Raw genomic sequence first — 15574 nt, 5'->3', positions numbered from 1 at the left:
TATAGGGTATACCCTTTGGTCGATTGATGATACATGGAGGGGATTGGAACCATGGTAATGAAACGATGTAAGTTCTCCCATGGAAAATATCATATAATTAACAATAAAACATGGAAAGAAAAAAAAGTGTTTGGTGGTCTGTGTATTCCCTGAATTAGTACCCTCATATTTGTACCTATTTTTTAATTGATGGCCTTCATAATTTTGGGATTCACATTTAGGTCTTTAATCCACCCTTAGTTGGTTTTTGTGTAAGGCATGACATAAATGTTGTGTTTTAATCTTTTGCTTATCTCTTTCCAGTTCTGCCAGCACCACCTGTTGAAGAGACTATCACTTCCTCATGCGATATATTTAGGCACTTTGTCAAAAATCAGTTCGCTGTATGTGGATGGGTTTATTTCTGGATTCTCAACTCTGTTCCATTGATCAATGTATATTTCACTGTACCAGTACCAAACAGTTTTGACCACTGTAGCCGTGTAATACATTGTGACGTCAAGGAGTGAGAGGTTTCCAACCTTATTCTTCTTCTTAAGCAGTAATTTGCATATCCTGGTTGTCTTTCCTTTCCATATAAAGTTTTAAATTGTTTTTTCCATCCCTTTGAAGAATGTCATTGGAATCTGGATTGGGATTGCTTTATATGTGTACATTTCTTAGGGCAGTATTGACCTTTTCACAATGTTAAGTCTTTCTATCCAGGAGAATGGTCCATTCTTCCATTTTTGTAAGTCTCTTTGGGTTTCTTGTAATTGTGTTTTGTCGGTTTCTTTGTGTAGGTCCTTTGTTTCTCTGGTTACATTTATTCCTAGATATTTCATCCTTTGGGCAGCTCTTGTAAATGGTATTGGTTTCCTCTTGCCGGTTTCAGCTGTGTCGTTATTGGTATAGAGGAATTCAACTGATTTTTGTATGTTGATCTTATATCCTGCCATTTTTCTGAATCTTCCAATTAGGTCTAGTATGTTTTTAATGCGTCTTTAGGATCATATTGTCTGCAAATAGAGTTTTACTTCTTCTTTGCCAGTTTGAATGCCTTTAATTTTCCCATCTTGATGTATAGCTCTTGCTAAGACTTTCTATGGAGTGACTTTAACTTGTCAAGTTATGGAACCTTCTAACCTGTTTGTCTTTGTTCAGTTTAAAAAACAAAACAATTTATCTTCTTTGTTCCTTCAGTATTTGGTAGATGTTAATTTGGTAAGAATTGTCATTACCTATAGGAATGGACTTGAAATTAATTTCAAGGTAAAAGAAAACAAGAAAAATAAAACTATTCCTTATTTTAGAAAGAAAAGAAAATTAAAAAAGAGTCTGCATGTGAGAAAATGCACGGAAAAGAAAGAATGCATTTATTCATTGACTGGTTTTTACTTTTTTCTTTAATTGTTTGTGTAAGAAAAGTTTTTACTAGTGCATTATTATTTCAGGAAAATTATTGCAATGGGTTTAAAAGGCAAACAGACACACTCATTACTTATTATTAAGTAACAAAGGTGTTCTTTTTATATATACAATTGAAATTTTACACAGATATATGGAATTTACTGAATAACTAATAAACCCACTGAAGAAATTAAATCTGAATGATTAAATCCAGAATTAGTACCAACAATACCTCTGAAAGTCAAACTTAATTGTTTCTTTCTCTCCTAAGTTTCTCCCAAATAAAATACCCTCAGCCCCAAAGATGAACTAAAAGCATAAGAAGCCCTGATATTTCAATTGTGCAGCCAAGAGAAGAATTAAAACTATTGACTTAATTTTGAGAGTTATACTTGGAAATCACTTACTTTAATTGAATCAAGCATAAGATTTCTGTGCAATGAATACTGTATATGAAGAAAGTCTGTAAGATTTGCTAATTGTTGTTGTTGAATGCTGTCTAGTTGGTTCTGACTCATAGAGACCCTGTATAGGTTTTCTGAGAAGCAGCTAGTGAACTTGAACTACCAACTTTGCAATTCAAATGGGTTCACAGTCTGGTGCATTAACCTATAGCACCTCACCAGGACTCCTTTTGACTGTATGGATGGTTAAAAATTAGCAATATACAATATTATTCTTATCAAATTATTTTCTCATAAAGTTATATTTATAACAAAACTATAATTAAATTATTTATTATCGTTGTTTATTACAGTTAGGGACATAGCAGTGATATTTGTGTTTAATGGTTTAGCATCCACTTTATTGTTCTTACTTGTTTTTGTAATGAACAAGCAACATAAATCTTTCCAACATTCATGGTAGTGCAATCATAAATTAATAATATCAAAAACAAAAACAAAACCTAACCAAACAAACAAACAAAAAACTGGAAACTGCATTAAATAATTGCTAAATTAGGAATAATCGCTATAATAAGACATCATTTTTTTCCCAATGACCTCCGGTTAGACACTGAACAGCAGAAATTGTTCTTCTGAAGATCTGAGTTATGGCAAAACTGGTAGTTCCTTGATATCTGAGAGATGCATTAGCAAAATTATGGGCACAGTCTACCCCTCATGAGAATCCTGGAAGGAAAGCATTAAAATTGGAGGAATAAGACTGAACACTGACTAAAATATGACTTGTTGAAATTCAAAGTCACCAGGAAACCTGGCCCAAGGAACCAAAATAACCCAATGGTGCAGGTCAAAATTAACTTTGCATTGGGAAAACTAACTGCATAATTTTATTAAATGCCTTTGAGTAAAAAATGAAATGTTTCATTTTGTTTGCTTGGAAACTACCCAAAAGATTGCAGAGCCTTACACAATATAGAGACACAAAGTAGATGCTGAGTGGCTAGAGGTTACCCCAAGCAGACAATTGTAGTAAGTTAAGTCCTTAGAGTAGATGGCACCATGGTTCTGGCAGCAGATTGAAAGGAATCTTCTGTAAGCCACTGGATCGAGGATGGTCCCAGTTTGAGGTGGGATCTTTAACTCTAAGGGTTACCTCCCACTGTTCATACCTTTTGTTCATAAATGATCATTTCAATAACTCGAAGTCATGTCTCAATAGGATCTATCAGAAGGAGGCCTTGGGGAGTATATATCTTCTCATTCTGAATGTATTAGGAAACTTTCTTCAGAATCTTCTCATAATATGTTTCCATGCATAAACAATAGATGGTGTATGCTGTTAAACAAGCCAAACAACCTTCAAGATACGACTGGCCCTCAAGCTTTTCTGCTTCTGCATAAAGGTTATTTAGAGTTTCAATGGTTTCTTCAAACTGTTGTCTATCAATCCACCTCCACTGTCCTCCAGTCACTGTCATGTTTCCTTTCACATCAGTTACAACCTGTTGCAAAAAGTCTTATATATACTTTTTATAACATTAAAACAAATGACTCATATTTTAATAAAGCGATAGAAAAAACTAACACTAATAGTTAGGGTCTGTTTCTTAAAATTCTCAGTATTAGGATTTATTATTTAATAATGTTACATATATTTCTAAATTTTAGGTTGTATTTTTGTTAATTCCGAAATCAGTTATTTTGTGTTTGTCATTTCTCTTTTTTATCATGAATGTAAAATATGTTCTATATATATGTATATCAGTTTTCCTATGCCTTTGGCAATTAATATACTCTAAACTTGAATAGTGTATTAACCAATAATAGAAGTACATTGGAGGATTTATTTAATCATTCCTTGTGTTTATTTTTAGCGACTTAAGTGTGTAAGCCTTAAAAACAAACAAAAAACTCCCCAAATTTGCTCTGTCATAAACGTTTCCATTTATTTTTAAGAAAAGTAGAGGAGATAAATCATTGTATGTTTTATTATTATTATTATTATTATTATTATAAACAGAAGCAGTGTAAGTTATGACATGTTAATCGTGTTGAATATAAAAAATGGAGAGAAGCTGCATGAATAACAGTATAATATTAAGATGTTTGGAAACTGTAAAATGTATTGTATTTATTTATATGTCATTCTCGTTTAACAAGTTGCCATAGAGGCTGGTTTGAAAGCTTCATGTCCTCATGATTTCCCTTATATTTTTAATGTGTATGATGAATTTTTTTGGAGTCCTGGTGTGGCGCTGTGGGATAATGCCTCAGACTGCAAAGTCATTTGAACTGCAAGGTCAGTGGTTCAATCTCCTTGGAAACCCTACACAGGGTAGCTATGGATTAGAATCAACTTGAAAGCACTTAACAACAATGAATGATGGATTTACATTTTGTTGAATATTAAAATCTGACTATTACAATGAGGACAAAAATTTTAAAAAAGAAGAACAAAGTTGGAGGCCTCTCATTCCCTGATTTCAATATTTACTACAGGACTACAGTGTAAAAAGAGTCTGACACCTGTAAAATGAAAGATACACAAATCAATGGAATAGAATCGAGAATCCAGAAGTCAAACCATCCACATACATCCAACTGATTTTTGATGAAAGGCCAAAGTACACTAAATGGGAAAGAGATAGTTTCTTCAACAGATGGTGCTGGCAGAACTGGAAATAGATATGCAAAAGACTAAAACAAGACCTTTCCCTTCCACCTTATACAAAAACCAACTCAGCTTTGATTAAAGCCCTAAATGCGAATTCCAGAATTATAAAGGTCATTAATAATAATAATAAAAAAATAGGGACAGATTTAAGGGCCCTAATACAAGGCACACACAGACTACCAAACACTGTGAAAATTACACAAACAAAAAAATACAAAATAGATGATTGGGACATACTGAAAATTAAAAACATTTGTGCATCAGAAGACTTCACCAAAAGAGTAAAAAAGGAGCCCATAGAATGTTAAAAAAAAAAACTTTTGCAATGACATATAAGACAAGGGACTAATTTCTAAAATCTATAGAGAAGGAGCTCTGGTAGCGTAGTGGTTACGAATTGGGCTGCGAACCATAAGGTCAGCAGTTCGAAACTACCAGCTGCTCCGCGGGAGAAAGATGAGGCTTTCTACTCCCGTAAGGATTTACACCCTCGGAAACCCTGTACAGGGTCGCTATGGGTCGGAACCGACTCGACGGCACTTAACAACAACAACAACAACAATAGAGAAGTAAAACAGCCCTACAAGAAAAAGACAAAAAGCCCAATTAATAAATAGGCACAGGCACCCAGTAGCCATCAAGGCAAGTGGTCAGGACCCCTAAAAGCAAACTCCCTTCCAAGACTCAAGGGGAATACATGAGCAGGCAGGTGGTCTGGCCTGTGACCACATAGGTCACCAATAAGGGGATGAGGGGGAAACAACAGCAATGAAGTTGTGAGTTAAGTCCTACCACATTCAATAGACTCCTGTGAACTTGGGTGGAGACCTGGATGGCCGGCAGTATGGCAAGACCCTGGGACCCCTGGGGTCAGAGGCAATGATACAGCCACAGAGGACTACAGTGTAGAGTGAAGTATCCAGCTGATATGAAGTAAAGGGAGATGCACAAGAACACCCATACTTATAGAGAGTACCCACTTATCTGGCTATAATGGTTGGATCGTCAGAACTCAACTAGAAGAAGAAAGAAGAGGGGGAAAAAAGAAAAGAGTAACCTGCTACAATTTGATGAACTTTACTTATACTTATGGATGTAGTAGTTTAAAAAAGGGAACAAATCTTTACACTGAAGATCACTCCCACCCCTTTGGTACAAAGGGTTGACAGGTATGGGCAACTTAGACATTGGGTACCCAAAATGGGGATGGGGTTATAAAGGCAAGAAATGACTGGCTTACAAGTTTTCAAGAGGGAGTCTAGTTCCAGACATGGTGGAGGAAGGTAGAATCTCCACTGGATTCTTTCCAATCTGTTAGGACCAGGCTGGTGAAACGAAATGGGGATAAGACCCTTGTGGTAAAATAGTGAATAATTGCCATCAGAACTGACACTGAGTGTAGGAAATATAGAGGTAGATGTTTCCTGACAAAAGAAAGGGAGTGATTGATTTTGCAGCCCAGGAGCGGAGGTCCCTGGAACCACCAAGTGAGAAGAGACAGTGATGACAGGGATGGAGACAGAGACAATGATGTGGACAGATGTAGTGGCTGGGGACACTGAACTCAGGGAGGGAGAGGGGCTGTGTGCTGGTGGTTGTGGGGTGGGCCTGTGGGGTGTAAACTTTGGTTATTTGATGATGCATCAAAGGAATTCTAAACATTGCAGTGAAATGAAATACGATAGGATGAATGTAAAACTGATGTTCTCCCATGTAAACCTCAAAAAAAAAAAAAAATATATATATATATATATATAAACTGGCACAGAACATGAACAAACACTTCACCAAGAAAGACATTCAGGCAACAAACAGACATATGAAGAAATGTTCATGATAATTAGCCATATATTTTTTTTGTTGTTTGGTGCCTTTGAGTCAGTACCAACTCATAGCGATCCTATACACAAAAGAACAAAACACTGCCTTTTGTGTTTTGCCAATCTCACAATTGTTGCCATGCTTGAGTACATTGACGTTGCCACTTTGCCAATCCATCTCTCTGGAGAGATGCAAATGGAAACAACAATGAGATATCCTCTCACACCAGCAATAACAGTGAAGTCCAACGATGCAGAGGAAAATAAACGCAGGTGAGGATGTAGAGACTGGGTTAAACCCACATTTCTGGTCGGATTTTAAAATGGTTCTACCACTCTGGAAAATGGTTTGGCACTATCTCAGAAAGTTAAAAATAGAAATGACTTATGAGCCAGCAATTTTTCTAGTTGGTAGCTATTTACAAGTAATATGATCCATAACATGAGTAGATACATGTACATTAACGTTTATCACAGCACTATTCACAATAGCAAAACTGGTGGCGACAGCCTAAATGTCCATTAGTGGAAACATGGCTAAATATACTTTGGTGTATACACACAATGCAATACAATACTAACATGAAGAACAATGACAAAATGGCAAAACACCTCATAACATGGATGAACCTTGAGAACATTATGCTGAGTAAAATTATTCTGTCACAAAAGGACAAATATTTCAAAAAAACATTATTGTATAAGCCTAACAAATATATTTCCATATTAAAGAAAAAAAAATCTTTAATGATTACCAGGGGTGGGAGGGAGTGGACAGTAGAGCACAGGTTAAGTTGCAGACACATCATAGCTCAGGTAATGGGGAGGGAAATATACAAGGAATGGTAGGGCAATACACAAGAAGTGGGAGGGTTGTGGAACAACAAAAAAGTTAGGGGAACAATTTGGTAGGTTTACCTGGACTAAATGTCACAGAAGTAAATAGTGATATATACTCAGCCACAGAAAAACAGGGCTCTGTGATGCAAGATTTGAGGCACTCTCTCAGTGAATAAAAGAGGAGAAATAATATTAAGGTGCTTAACTGATATGGAAATTGCTTTCTACTGCTTACTACTGTATAACAGACATTCAAGTGGAATAGAAAGTAATACATGTTTCCTTTCTATAGCTAGAAGGGAAACATGATTAAAGAATGCTTATAACCCTATCTTCATCCTATAACTGATTGGAATACCTAAAAGGGGTTCTAGAACTTTCCAAGTGCAATAGGCTTCTTGTGGAACCTATGTAGAGTATAGGGCCTAAGGTGGAATCCTGGCCCCATTCAAAACCTTCTCAGGTGGGCCATTCCCACTTCTAAGAACACGAAGACCAACCTGGAGTGGCTAGAGGAAGAAAATATGCTTGAAAGAATGACCAGCAGAGAAAAAAAGAAACAAAAAGCAGACAGTTTTCCTATTGCAAGAACAATCAAGCTGTTCATCTGGGTGCCATCATGGAAAGTCATTAAGTCCCTTCAGGACAAACCCCTTTCCAAGACTGAAACTCAAAGGGAAGACAAAAGCAGGTTTGTAAACTCAATGGTGTCCATATTGGTAGACTTTTGAGTGGTAGAGAGGGAAAATAAGCAATGAATGGCATGCCCTCATGTTCCATAGACTTCTGCAGACCTTGAGATGAGAAAGAGAAGAGGAAGGGCTGGTTGGTCTGAAGTTTGGGAAGACCTGGAAACTCCTGAATCTATGGACACTGACCTAGCAACAATGGGCAAGAGTTGAGAGTGAAGCATCCAGCTAATATGAAGTGGGTGGAGGCACACAAGAATGCCAAAACTTGCAAAGACTACTCATTTGATGTAGCTTGGATGGCTTGATGATCAGTACTTGACTAGAGGAAGATAAAGAATTTTCATTCAGAAGGCAATTGTAAATTACTACAAGTTGATGAACTTGACCTTTACTTATGGATGTAGTAATTTAAAATACCATCAGAGAGGGAAGGACTATTTACAGCAAGGATCAAGTCTATCCCCTAAGGACACAGGGTTGATAAGAATGTACAACTTAGACATTGGCTACCTAAAATGGGGATGGAGGACTATGAAGATATGAAATAGATGCCTTAGAAGTTTTCTAGAGGGAGTTTAGTTTCAGATTGAGTGGGGGAAGATATAAACCCCACTGAATAATTTTCATCTTGTATAGATGGATCTGGTGAAAGGAGACAGGTGTAGGATTCTACTGATTCAATAGTGAGTAATGTTTGCCATGACTAATTGTGATTATCACCACTGTAAAGGTAGAAGATATGTAACAAAATGGGGGGGGTAGTTAAGAGCAGTTAATCTTGAGTACTTCCAGTTGGGAGCAGCACTGCAGAGTCAGGTAAGCCAAACTCCATGGGGGAGAGGCTAAAAACCCAGAGACACAGCTCTCATGAAACTTCACAAGAACTCTGGATCTCACATAAAGGTTTGGGCATCAGTATCCCAAAACTGCCAGTGAAAAACTAAAGGTATAAAGGAAAACATTGCATTTTAGATATTGGCACGGGACTCCCTCTGCAGCCATCACACCTGGGCAAAAGTCAGAGGGCAGGACTACAGACAGACTGGCACAGGGAACCAGTGCTAAAAGGAGGTGTGGAGTGATCCTACACGTTACTTTTTCTCTCCTCTTCCCTGTTGTGACTTCTTTGCCCAGCCAGGAACATTCAAGCGGTTGGGTGCGCATCACCCCAAAAGAAGTCCAGCATTGAGATCACAGATTTCCCATGGCACAGAGAGAAAAAGCCCCATCGGTCCAAAGGCAAATCCTTTGGCTACTGTTTTTTACTTGTGCTTGTGGGGCCCAGCCCTAAAATTAACTTGTGCGGGACAATTATCCCTGCCTACCCAAAAAGGAAAAAAACAAAACAAAAACAGGTTTGGACTGACAGACAAACCATATGAACAATCTGTAAAACCCCAACATAAAAAGATGCAACTATTTTAAGAATTACGCTGTGCATACACCGATAATGAAGGAACCTTCAGAAACAGGAATAGTAAACAATCTTTCTCTGAATAACTTCTCAATATCAATCTGTGCACCTCTATGGTGATGACTAGGGGAGGTGCCTGAGAGAGTGGATACTACAACCCACTACTCGAGGCTTCTATGGTGCACACATACACATTTTGTTTTTGTTTCAAAGCGGAGGTTCTTGACTCTGCTTTTATATTGCTTCTATTTGGGGGCATTTGGAGCAGACATTTTTCTTAGAGGTTGGAACTTATTCTTCCTACATTACCCAAGAATAACAACAATTGTGGCCATATATCCAAGCTACAAACATACCCCATAATACTCCACCTTTGAGACAGGAGCAAATAACAGATGCTAAACATTACATGCAAAAAGGGAAGCCTACCTCCTGGATCATATCCATCAGGATACACCCAGTAAGCTTAATAACACAACAACAAACTTCTATTTAAGTGTTAAAAAATCCAGATAACTATTGGAAATAACAAACAAAACATCTCAAACACACATACAATCTCAAAACATGTCCAAAACCAGAAAAGAGTAACTGAGACAAATGTGCTGGAGGCAGACAAATGCTCCCCAGAAGAGGAAGACCAGGTTTTGGATTTGCCTGAGAAAGAATTCAGAAGAACGATATGGAAACAAATTCAAACACTCCTAAATGGAGTGGAGGAAAACAAGGAAGACATCAGGAAAGTACTACAAGAGCAATCAAACAACATTGCTACAACATTGGAATCAATTCAAAATCTGCAAAAACAGGTCCAGAAGATTAATAATAAAATATCAGAAATGGACAATAAACTGAAAGGGGAAAGGAGCAAAATAGCAGTGATAGAAGCCAGAAAAAGCAAGTTGGAAGAAAAATCTCTCAATACTGCTAAGAACAAGCTGAAAAAAGGATAAAAAAATTTTAGAAAGTCTAAGATTCATGCTGGATAACATGAAGAGGAACAACTTAAGAATTATTGGCATTCTGGAACAGGAAGAATCAGAGAAGTCCACAGAGGAGATAGTTGAAAAGCTTCTGGAAGAAAAATTTCCTAACATCTTAAAAGATGAGAAGATAAACATTCAAGAAGCTGAACATACCCCAGGAAGGATAGACACCAAAAGAAAGTCACCAAGACATATAATAATCAAGCTTTCCAAAACCAAAGACAAGGAAAGAATACTAAAAACATCCAGGGAGAAAAGAAGTGTCACTTATAAAGGCAAGCAAATCAGATTAAGCTCTGACTATTCAGAACAAACCATGCAGGCAAGAAGGCAATGGGGAGACATATACAAAACTCTACAAGAAAAAAAATGCCAACAAAGAATCGTCTATCTAGCAAAACTATCAATCAAATACAATGGTGCAATCAAAATATTCCATGACAAACAGAATCTAAGAGGTTTTATCAAAACCAATCTAGCATTTCAAAACATCCTAAATGGAATTCTTTGGACTGAAAACCAAAAAGAACAGACTGCAACCAGAGATTGAAAGGTGTGGCAACACCACCTGGAACTCAATCCACAGATACCAGAGTCCAGAACAGAACAAAACTACAACAACGAATTCAAAGACACTGGGAGGTCAACTGAATATCAAAATAATTTCATTGTCAAAGAAGGTATAAACGTAGCAAGAGAAACCCAGGTGGTGAGGCTGTCAGGGAGATCACAGCATACAATAGATTCTCTTAAATGGAGAAAAAAAAAAAAATAAACTATAAGGTAACCCCAAAGAAAGTTAATACTTCACAACTTATAATGAAAATGAACTTCCAAGCAGAACAAGCAAACATGAAAACTAAGAAGAATCTGACAAGAAATATCACAGAAAACACAAATGCAGCACAAGAAGGCATGCAGAACAAAGGCACGAACAGCATTACCAGAAAACCAACATAATGGAAGCAATTAATTGATACCTATTGATAATTACATTGAATGTCAATGGATTGAATGCACCAGTGAAGAGACAGAGATTGGCAGATTGGATAAGAAAACAAGACCCTTCAATATGCTTCCTGCAAGAGACACACCTTACACGGAAAGGCAAAAACAGAAAAAAAATTAAAGGATGGGAAAAAAATATACCAAGCTAAAAGCAACAATAAACAAGCAGGAGTGGCAATAATAATCTCCGATAAAGTAAACTTTAAGACACAAACCTTTATAAGCGAAAGAGAAGGACACTATCTCATGATCAAAGGGTCAATTGAGCAAGATGACATAATCGTAATAAATATCTATGCTCCCAATGAAAGAGCACCAATATTTATGAAGGAACCCTTAACTAGATTTGAAGAAAGAAATAGATAAATCTACAATTATAGTGGGAGATTTGAATATGTCACTTACGAAAAGGGACAGAACAAACAGAAAGAAACTTGACAAAGTTACAGAAGAACTAAACACCACAGTCAACCAACTTGACTTAATAGATTTGTATAGAGTATTCAACCCAACAACAGCACAACATACATTCTTTTCCAGTGCACATAGAACATTTTCCAGAATCAACTATGTGTTAGGTCACAAAACAAGCCTCCATAAATTTACAAATAACAAAATACTACAAAGCATCTTTTCAGACCACAATGCTATAAAACTAGAAATCAACAATAAGAAGACCAAGGAAATAAAGTCAAATACATGAAAACTGAATAATACCCTACTGAAAAGCGACTGGGTAAATGAAGAAATAAAACATGAATTCACAAAGTTCCTAGAAACAAATGAGAATGAAAACACAACGTACCAAAATCTTTGCGACAAGGCAAAAGTGATGCTGAGAGGGCAATTTATTGTGATAAATACGCACATGCAAAAAGAGAAAAGAACTAAAATTAACACATTAACACAGCATCTCCACCAGTTAGAAACAGACCAGAAGAGGGAACCTACAGTCACTAGAAGTAAAGAAATGATAAAGATAAGAGCAGAGATAAATGATACGGAAAACAGTAAAACTATAGAAAGAATCAACAGGACCGAAGCTGATTCTTTGAAAAGATTAATAAAATTGACAAACCATTGACAAAACTAACAAAGGAAAAGGGAGAGTATACAAATAATTTGCATTAGAAACCACAGGGGCGATTTCACAACAGAACTTAACGAAATCAAAAGTGTAATAACAGAATGCTATGAAGAGTTGTACTCCAACAAATTTTTATACTTAGAGGAGATGGATGTATTTCTAGAAAAACACAACCTACATAAAATTACTCAGAGGGAAGTAGAAAGCTTGAACAGACCCATAACAAAGGAAGAAATTGATCAGGTCATCAAAAAACTCCCCACCAAAAGAAGTCCAGGCCAACATGGCTTCATGGGTGAGTTCTACCAAACATTCAGGGAAAAACTGTCACCAATTCTACTCAAATTATTCCAGAATATAGAAGAGGATGGGAAATTCCCTAATACTTTTTTATGAAGCAAGCATAGCCATCATACACAAACAGGGAATGACATCACTAAGAAAAAAACTATAGACCACTATCCCTCATGAACATAGATGCAAAAATTCTCAACAAAATCCTAGCCAACAGAATCCAACAGCAAATCAAAAAAAAATAATACATCATAACCAATTGGGTTTCATAAAAGGGATGCAAGGATGGTTCTCCATTAGTAAAACATTGAACATAATCCACCATATAAATAAGAAAAAGGAAAAAAAAAACCCACATGATCATATCAATTGATGCAGAAAAAGCATTTGTCAACATCCAACATACATTCCTGATAAAAACACACAACAAACTAGAAATTTAAGGGAAATTCCGCAACACAATCAAGAGCATATATACAAAGCTAGCAGCCTACATCACTCTCAATAGAGAGAAACTGAAAACCTTCCCTCTGCAAACAAGAGCCAGAAAAGGATGCCTTTGTTATCACTTCTATTCAATATTGTTTTGGAAGTTTTAACAAGAGCTATAAGGCATGATAGAGAAATTAAAGGCATTCAACTTGGCAAAGAGGAAGTAAAATGCTCTCTATGTGTAGTCAATATACTCCTATACATAGAAAACCCCAAAACATCAGTTTAAAAAACCCCAAAAACTGCTAGACCTTATTGGAAGATTCAGCAAAGTGGCAGGGTATAAGATCAAAATAACAAAAATCAGTTGGATTTCTTATAGTAACAACGACAGCGCTGAAAATGACATTAGGAAGGCAATACAATTTGCAATAGCAGCCTAAAGGATGAAATATTTAGGAATAAACATAACCAGAGAAACAAACGACTTATACAAAGAAAATTCAAAACACTACTATAAGAAACCAAAAGAGACTTACAGAATTAGAAGAACATGCTATGTTCCTGGAATAGAAGACTCAATATCGTGAAAATGTCAATACTGCCAAAATCAATTTACACATATAATGCAATCCAAATCCAGATTCTAACAATATTCTTCAAAAAGATGGAAATTGCAATTACTACCTTTATATGAAAAAGAAAGAGACCCAGGATAAGCAAAGCACTGCTTGAGAAGAACAAGGTTGGAGGCCTCTCACTCCCCAAATTCAAAATTTGCTACTTGGCTACAGTGGTCAAAACAGCCTGGTACCAGTACAATGAAAGATACTTTGATCAGTGGAACAGAATTGAGAATCCAGAAATTAACCCATCCACATACAGCCAACTGATTTTCGACAAAGTCTCTTTAACAGATGGTGCTGGCAGAATTGGAAAGTGATATGCAAAAGATTGAAACAAGACCTTTACCTCACGCCCTATACAAAATGAACTCAGCATGGATTAAAGATCTAAATGTGAATCCCAAAATTATGAAGGTCATCAATGAAAAAATAAGGACAAATATAAGTGCTCTAATCCAGGGCATACACAGACTACCAAACATTTTAGAAAATTATACAAACAAAAGTAAACAAAACAGATGATTGGGACATACTAAAAATTAAGAATTTATGTGCAACAAAGGACTTCACCAAAAAGGTAAAAAGGGAATCCACAGAATGGGAAAAAAAATATTTTGCAATGATACATCAGATAAGAGATTCATTTCTAAAATATATAGGAAACTACATCACTTCTACAAGAAAAGGACTAATAATCAAATAAAAAAATGGACACAGGACATGAATAGACAATTCACCAAGGAGGCGATCCAGACAGCCAACAAACATGAAGAAATGTTCAAGATCACTTGCCATCAGCGAAATGCCAATCACAACTATGAGATATCATCTCACACCAGCAATAACAGCAAAGATCAAAGAAGTAGAGGACAATAAAGGCTGGCCAGGTTGTGGAAGACTGGGACACTCTTACATGGTTAGTGAGATTGCAAAATGGTCAAACCACTCTGGAAAGAAATATGGTGCTTCAGAAATTTGGAAATAGAAATACCTTATGATCCAGCAATTCCTCCACTTGGTATTTACCCACAAGTAATATGAGCCATAATATAAGTAGATATATGCACCCCAATGTTTATAGTAGAACTATTTACAATTGCAAAAAGATGGAGACAGCCTAAATGTTCATCAATTGAAGAATGGATAAACAAACTGTGATACATACACACAGTTTAATACGATGCTACCTTGAAGAACAACAATGAAGTGGCAAGCCACTGCATAGCATGGATGAACATCGAGGACATTATGCTGAGTGAAATGAATCTGTCACAATAGGAGAAATACTTCATAAGACCACTATTGTAAAATGCTAAAAAAAAAGAAAGAAAAAAAAAAAACCCCCCCAAAAAGAGGAAAAAAAAAAAAAAAAAAAACAGCAACAAGAAGTATATATATAATTGCTGATCACTGGGATATATGGGATGACAGGAGATGAGTGAGGGTTGGGAAGATAGAGCAAAGGGTAGGGAATAGACAAAGGAAAGCTTGCGTACTGGTTGACTGGGGGGCTAACAATACACAAGAAGGGGGAGGGGAATGGAAAAACAAGGCGGATGGGAGAACAGTTAGGAAGGTTCACATGTACTAAATGGGAGAGAGGTCAATGATGAAGTAGGCACAACCTTGGAATAACAGGGCTTCAAGATACAGGGATTGAGGCATGGTCAGAAAGGATAAAAGAAGCTTGGCTGTCTTTTGAATCTTGGTTTCCCTTGACTACCATTGTGAAATAGACAGTTGGCGGGAGGCTGGAATAGCCAGAAACACAATAGTAGAAAGCTTGTAAACCCATCTTCAGCCTAGAACTGATTGGAATACCTTCAAGGTGGCTATAAATTGCCCAGACCCAAAATGGGGGAGTGGGACTATAAAGGCAAGAAGTGACTGGCTATCAAGCTTTCA

The sequence above is a fragment of the Chrysochloris asiatica genome, unplaced genomic scaffold (assembly GCF_000296735.1).
Source record: "Chrysochloris asiatica unplaced genomic scaffold, ChrAsi1.0 scaffold00180, whole genome shotgun sequence".
In the NCBI taxonomy this organism is placed as follows: Eukaryota; Metazoa; Chordata; class Mammalia; order Afrosoricida; family Chrysochloridae; genus Chrysochloris; species Chrysochloris asiatica.
Note: the sequence above shows the minus strand (reverse complement) of the source record.